Source organism: Meleagris gallopavo, chromosome 3 (assembly GCF_000146605.3).
Source record: "Meleagris gallopavo isolate NT-WF06-2002-E0010 breed Aviagen turkey brand Nicholas breeding stock chromosome 3, Turkey_5.1, whole genome shotgun sequence".
In the NCBI taxonomy this organism is placed as follows: Eukaryota; Metazoa; Chordata; class Aves; order Galliformes; family Phasianidae; genus Meleagris; species Meleagris gallopavo.
This window is the reverse complement of record NC_015013.2, coordinates 36,477,592-36,485,360: the sequence shown is the minus strand read 5'-3', so window position 1 is coordinate 36,485,360 and position 7,769 is coordinate 36,477,592.

The following is a 7,769-nucleotide window of genomic DNA, read 5'->3' as shown; positions in this document are numbered from 1 at the left end:
TATTTAGCTGTCATATAAACTTTGTATTTATCTATTTTCTCCATTTTATATTTATCCCCATTCAGTACTTATCTGTATTCCTGATTCTGTGATATCATCAGAGTCCATACTCTGGAACTGCACTTTTATCCCCTCAGCCTTTACCTCTATACTCGTCTGGAAGCACAGGCTTTAGTGTATGTCTCTGCTGCTATGAAACAAAAAATGAGGAACTTTTTCCTTCTGTGTTCTCTACCATTTGTTAAAATGAAGTAATCATTAAGTTAATGTTTAGTCTCCAAGAATGTATCAGTTATTATATTTTTAAATTACTGTTTCTTGCAAGAAACTGTCAGGATTATATTTGCCTGTTATAATGGAAGAGTCGAAAACCACAGTAATAACCACCGTGCAAGATGAAAAATAGCCTCGGTGAACAAGACAAGATAAGAGACAACTGGAATTTATCTGTGACTGTGGCTAAAGAAAATCCATAACTTACTGAAACTAACTTGTCATACCTATTTTTGAAGAAAGTTTAGGCACACGTCTGGATTTGCAGTTAAACTCATCCAAACTGTGCAAATCAAAGTCCTACACAAAATGTATTTGGAGGCAAAATTAAAACAATGAAACAACCCATGCTCATCTTTTCTGTTTTATTAAACTACTGCTTTTTTCAATTCTTCCCTTGAGCTTGCTGATACCATCCCCGGATCTTGAAAAACTGTAGCATTCTGTGCAGAAATAAACTTACAAATAGAAAAATATAATGAATCAGATGACTCTTTATAAGCAAATTTTCCCTGGAGCACATGGTCAGTGACAAAGAGAAAGCATCACGCACTACCTAATCCGTAACTACTGGCTGAGGGCTCAAATCAGGAGAAAGATACTATAGCACACAGTTGCTAAGGGGTAATGAAAAACATGCAGAAACCTGTATGGGCAGGGAACATGAGTCACTCTTCACAAATACAGAAAAATTAATTCAGACAATTGCTAGATTTCCCATATGCCATCTGAAACTTTTTGAAGGAACCAATTCTTAGGTAGAAATCCCTGCACAGCACTTAGCGTAAGGTGCATATTGCTAAGTACTTTGTGTGAGCAAAGATAATGAAATCCAACAGGGTTCCCAGTTTAATTTTGAGTGCTATGCAATGGGGGCAGAGTAAAGACACATTTCAGAATAAAGCAGTCAAAACCAGGCATCTTTGTTTTAGTGTGTGGCTTGCTCATTTATGAAGATGAAGGAGTACAAGACAGAAAGCTGCCATTAATAATAGAATAGCTCAGTTTATTCTTTCCCATTTATGAACTGGAAAATACAGTATATTGCATTTCTGAATGCTTATTATATGAAGAACTCTAGTATCGTAATTGAGAACAGTTATTAGAAAATGTTACAAGTTTTTTCTTCAATATCTAATACTGGTTTTTTTTTGCTTTTTTTAAGGAAAGAGAAGGGAGGGGAAGGGAGAAGACAGGAGGTAAGAAAAGGGGAGGAAAATGGAGAAGAGAGGAAAAAGGAATTTATTTTCACACAACGTAAAATGTATACTGTTTACTATCTGGCACAAAATACCTTCTTCTAGACTTCAAAAGAGATCAACGGGGAAAAAATGGATTGTGGGCTAATAATAATTAGATGGATTTTTTTTGTTATTTCTGTGGTCGACATACTACTATTACTTCATCCAGTGATATACAACTGTGGCAGGTTGACAAAGCTGTATCCAACCCTTCTGGGTAAGATTTGGGAAAAAATTGGCACTCTGACATTCTACTCTTGGATGTTTTCCCAACAAGTATTTCTGAAGTATGTGGTGATTGCATCAGGAGTCAGGATCTGTTCTGGTGACTTATTAATTCCTCTTAGTTTTGAGAAAATTGGTTCACTCTTCAGATTTAGGATCATATCTAACATAAAATATTGGAAATCCATAAAATTACCTTATTAATTCCATTACAAGGAATATAAAAATGCATATCAGGAATATGGAAGAGGCAGAGATAAAGAATGCTCACTCATGCTACAGACTCTTTTCTGTTGTATAGAGCAACTAGTATGCAAGCAAGCACTGGAAACAGTCATGATTCAGTGTACTGCTGTCACCTAACAGGCTCTTCTGCCATATGGAAAGAGATGGTACCATTCTACTACATGCCTTAATGTCAACACTCTGCAACATTTGCATGGAAGTGTGTACAGCCATTTCCTCACTAAGGTTCTTTATAGTTGAATATCTTCAGCAATTTAAATAGTTTCCTGGTTCATGTTTACACACACAGTATTTTTCTCTTCGTGGGAAAGAAGCTGAAACTATCAATTTGTTTCTAACTGCAATGTCATGGACCAATGTCATGAGACATAAGCAGCCCTGGTGGTCCCTGTCCATTCCCAGGGTTCTTTCATAGCCTAGACCCTCATGTCAGTTCTGGGGAAGCCAGACTGCCCCAGCAAGGCCACAGCAGGGCTGGCTCCAGATTCCCACAGCCAGGTCCTTCTACAGGCCCACATCCAGTCCGGGCCTTGACCTTTTCTCAGTGAGATGCCCAGTGCGTGGGGATTGGGCTATCCCTGTGCCCTGGCTGCAGCTGTAGGATGGACTCTGCCTGCCAGCCCTGCCCTGGTGGACCCAATGGGGAGCCCCCTGATGATCTTGGCCCCCAAGATGCCTGGAAACCAGCAGGGAGGAAATAAATAGGCTACTGAAGAACTTTCAAGAAAACTTGAGCTGCTATTGCTGAATAGAAGGAAAGGGATGCATTTTCTAAGACTCTTGACTCAATTCAAATACAGAAAATAGGTCAGTTTGAAACTCAGTTTTTCTCATCTGAAATGTATCCACAACAATTTAGATCTCTAGGTTTATTCCTGTCCATTTTTTTTACACCCTATTTGCTTCAGATACGCAGAAATATTGAAGGAGAAGGATGGAGAGAGAAAACACTAACTGTAATGGACAGCAGGTGAAGGAAAGATCCCAAGTGAGGCACTATTGCACAAAATGTTCTGCGCCTCCTGCCTCTAATAACAAAAGCAAAATCCCTTTTGAATGCATATAATTAAATGAACAACATCCAGGTACATCAGCTTTCCTTTCCTTAGATAAAATATTACTACTCAGCGGAGGACATTTAATTCTTCCTCTAATGTTTTTTCAGTTAGCCAAGCACACTCCTGGTTCTCATTAATTATATGCCTCTCGGAATAGTTAGTTGTAGTCACAGTCACTCAGAGATGAGCAATATGAGAGCAGAATATTAATAACTGTGGAATATGCAGCTCTTGCCAAAGAACGTTTAAATTAATGGATATAAGAAATGATTTAGTTTCTAATGAGAGCCACTGAATATGAGATTGAGTTTTAGCAACACCTGGACAGTGGTAAAAAATTGTCAGTGGTTCCAAAACCTAAGAAGCAACTCTCCAAGGTGAAGAAAAATCCTGTAGGGAAACAGTCTTAAAAGTAGCCTAATTAATATTTTACAAACAGTTTAAAACTACAGGTAAAACCAATAAGGGACTCTTGTCTTGAGATTACCAGTCAAAATACGATTAAAGAGAACCAAATACATTCTAGCGAAAATGGGCAAAGTGAATGTATGAAAAATTGTAACGACTATGCCTGAAGGATCTTATGAACTAGAGAGGTAATAGAAGGGCAGGAAAGGAAGTATACAAGCAAGCAAACAAAAAGAAGTCAGTGGTACGCGCAAGAGTTTCTGTGAGAAAGTTCCACAGTTCAAGAAGTATGCATCCTCATGCACATGAGTTTTTAATGCTTTAAAGATTAGTAATAAGAAGGCAAATACTGTAGTACAGCTGTGGAGCCAAGAGCTGCAAAACTTTCTCACCATCAAGTTTAGAGGGCCACAAAATAAAGATAAGAAGACATTCCTAAACAAAGGCAGTCACTATAAATGGAATATTTCCATTTTTCAGTGTTTTGGTAGTCCTATTACAAGAATACAGAAAATAATTCCATCTTGCTTTCACTTTTGAATTGCACTGAGGTCACTAGAGTCATGACAATAATCTACAGTGATGAACGTGTCAATATTTCTAAGGATGAATATCAGCTATTAGTGTGGAACTTAATAGAAATTAAATCTATTCAAATTGGGAGTGTGAACAGTCTTCTAATGGAACAAATTCTGTCTATATCTTGAAGAACAATTGTGTAAGATACTGCAGCTGAAATCAGATCCAGAGATCCTGACTGTCATTTTCTAATACAGTAATTAATACATTGTTCTTTCCTTCTGATCCCATAATGAAACCCAGCTTCTCCCACCCGCTCAGAGGGAGAATATTTATTAGGACTTAATGGCTAACAGAAGTTTCAGTCAGTACATTCATTATCCATAATGTCACTCATTCACCCAGAGCAGGAAACTACCAGAAAAGCAGCAAAAAGGAGAAGCCTCTGGGCAGAAGAATGCAGAGAAACATCAGTCTTTTATCCAACAACTGATTTAGGCATGATTTATGAAGGCTGATCAGATAAAACATGTCACAGCTAATGCCCTAAAAGACAATACTGTTTTGCTACAATAATCTTTAACAATTGTTTTGTGTCTGCGTTGCACCTTAGGATGGCAGTAGGTGCTCTCCTAGGCATCTGTATTCCATTAGCAGCTGTAACTTCTGCCTTGCTGTGCATCTCTGTTCTCCTACCACTCTGTACTACCACCCTAAATAAGCATCTCTGCCATCTAGTGCTAGTGTGCCTTTTCTGGGCCTGGCCTTCCAGCCAACAATCACTGAAACCTTTCTCTTAAGGTTTAACTCTTTCTCTTATCAACTTTGACTCCTTCCTCTTATGATATCTGTTCTTGTATGTGACAAAAGAGATGTCAGCTCTGTGAAACATTAAAATGCTTTTTTATTGGTGATAAGTGGACGTTTGGACTGGATGATCTTGTAGATCCTTTTCATCCTTGGTGATTCTATGATTCTATACTTACTTGCCTGAAAGATGCAACTGAACTTAATGCCGATGTTGGTATTGTCCTTCTTTAGTAAAACAAAGAAAGCTAGTGTTCTGTACAACTATTACCGAACCCTATTCTTCCTAAATTCTTTTCAATTTTGCACTGAAGCACATATGCTGCCCTCATCATGCCATTTTAGGGTCAGGGAATCTGACATCTCCGTGGCAACTTGTCACTGCCATGCAGATGGCATGCGTTCAGCTACAAACTGTGCAAAGCGTGGAAATCTGCTGTGCATTGCTAATATATTAGTCTTACAGGACAGTCTAATTACATGTTAGATGATGACCTTTAGCAAATATGACATAAATTTATACAAAGTTAAGTAATTACTTATTAGCTTTAATCAATTTCAAGTAACTGAATATTCATGCAATCCTACAGCTTTTTCTTTTTCTCTTTGTGTTGAATGAATCTGCTATTTTTTATGAACTATTACAACACAGAAATGAGGGGCTTTGTCTACAGACTGATGACAAATGTTCACAATGTTACCAGGTTGTCAATCACAAGCTTCTTAGTTTTGATCTGTGTGTAGCTCACAATAGCTATGGTTGTCACATCTGAAAGGGGAAGTACAGTATTGAAATTTACAGCAGGAAATGGCTTAGAAACTTGACAAAACTGAATTAAGGAGACACTACTGAATTCTTAGGCTGTGAGCAATTTTGAAAAAACATTACAAATTTCTGTCAGAATTCAGGTAACAATTCAGCTCTGAGAACAATACTTGCAGTCATTTCTGAATGCAAGCAGGAAAATTTTGGATCTTATTATTACAAGTAGCATTTATAATGCACTTTTGCATGTTTGCTACTGATTTTAACTTAAATATTCATACTGCGTTTGATTTTTATTTCACGTATGTAACTATTTTTCCAGCAATTCCTGCAGTACTTTAGTACTGAATTTGACACAAACTTAGCAAGTTAACAATGAAAGCCATCCTTCTAAGAGTAAGTACAGTGTATCTTTTTTTCCCCACAGTTTTTTTTCTCATAATTCTCTTTTTGCTCTCATTGGTGAAATTCTTGCACCTTTGAGAACATATTACATAGCGAAAGACAGAATTCTGAACTTGCAAATAACTTTCTGCAAGTTCATTATATTTTTATTATGGTATCTAAATATATTTTCAGTGGTAACATTGCTGAAATACAGGTAACAACATAGGATGGAGAAGCAGAAAAGATTGAGTCCAAAGGAATGTTAACAGGAAGGAGGGACAGGGGAAAAAATTGAAGGAAGGTATAACACTACAAAGCTATTACATTTTCCTGTAACATATGTGAATGTTCCTCTGCCTCTTCCTTTAAGAGTATTATTAGGTGGTATGAAAGAAGTCATTATTTTAAGAGTGCCGAGTGAGGAAATGTGAACACTATCTTGACTGTTGTTTACCGTGTTACAAGAACTTCAGTATTCCTTTAATACTTAATGCTTCCAAAATCTATTACCCAAAGATAGGAGAGGTATTAAGTCAGTATCAAATTAAGGAATGTAAGGATGAGGGCTACCACTCTCAAACTGCATATCAATGATATCTTCCATCAGAAACCATGTCTTGTTCAGCAAACAGACTGAACAGTATTCTAGAGATAGACAATTATTCATTGTTTTGGCTGGTTTTACCCACTCTTTATCAAAGTGCAGGTAATGCCTATTACGTCTTATTTACCACATCTACCCTATGCTGTTCTAAAAGCAGAATTGTTTATCTTCTCATGAATATTTATGCTGCTTGTAAATGCAGCTTGTAAAGGATGTTTTTCAAACTCTTATAGGATACAAAGAGAGAAACAAATCTGTAATTATTTTTCACAGCATGAAGCATAAAGCCAGAAGACAGATTTAAAGACAGAAATTTCTATTTAGATACACAGTTTGAAATGTCTACATCTCTAGTGTCACATTTTGAATGTATAAAGGACAGGTCTCCTTGACTTTGCTTGTGCTTTTAGAACTGAGAACAGAAGGATTCAGTTTAGCCCATAGGGTTTCACAGTCTCACTTAGTGAAAGTACGCTTCCGTGAACAAATATAGTGTGGTTATATAAACTATCATCCCACGTAACCGGCACACTGTATGCCCACAAGAAAAGCAGTCAAGATTACAAGACTGACAGTGATAACTACAAGATTCTCTCATGGCCAGAGGTAACAATTTCCTGCACAAACAGAGGTTGCTACTGCTTCTTCTGTCACCCCACCCCACAGAGAAGCACAATGCTTTCTACAGCATGGTATATTCTGAGAGGACATGATTGAAGACTACTCCTAGAATCTTTCTCAGTTTATTTATGAACATTAGCAAGAAACTTCCATATTTTCCCTATTTCAGTCTCAGACAGCACATCCGGTCTATCTCAAATCTGATAAAAACCTATTACAAAAATAAGGAAAGTGAGATCACAATTTGAATGTCATGCATTTCTAAAAATGAGAAGGAACTGTAATAATGCTTGTAGATAGACTATGCTTGTAAAAGGACAAGTGGCAGTGCTTTTCCATTTCCATTTTGGTATTGCAATGACAGTTCTAGCTTGCTTGTGCGTTACTGAGGATGAACTTAGAATTATCTTTTTCAATTTTCTAATGGAGATTTTCTAGGCTTGGTGATATGAACATGCAACTTATTTTCACACTTGGTTTTACTGCATTAAGATTTAATCAGGTTTTCTGTGCAGCATTTACATTTAAACCTTGACTGTCCAGCCTGTTGGCTTGCCTGGGCTGTATTCAGTGAAGAGGAATTGTCTTGGGCTGCATATAAAATATATAATATT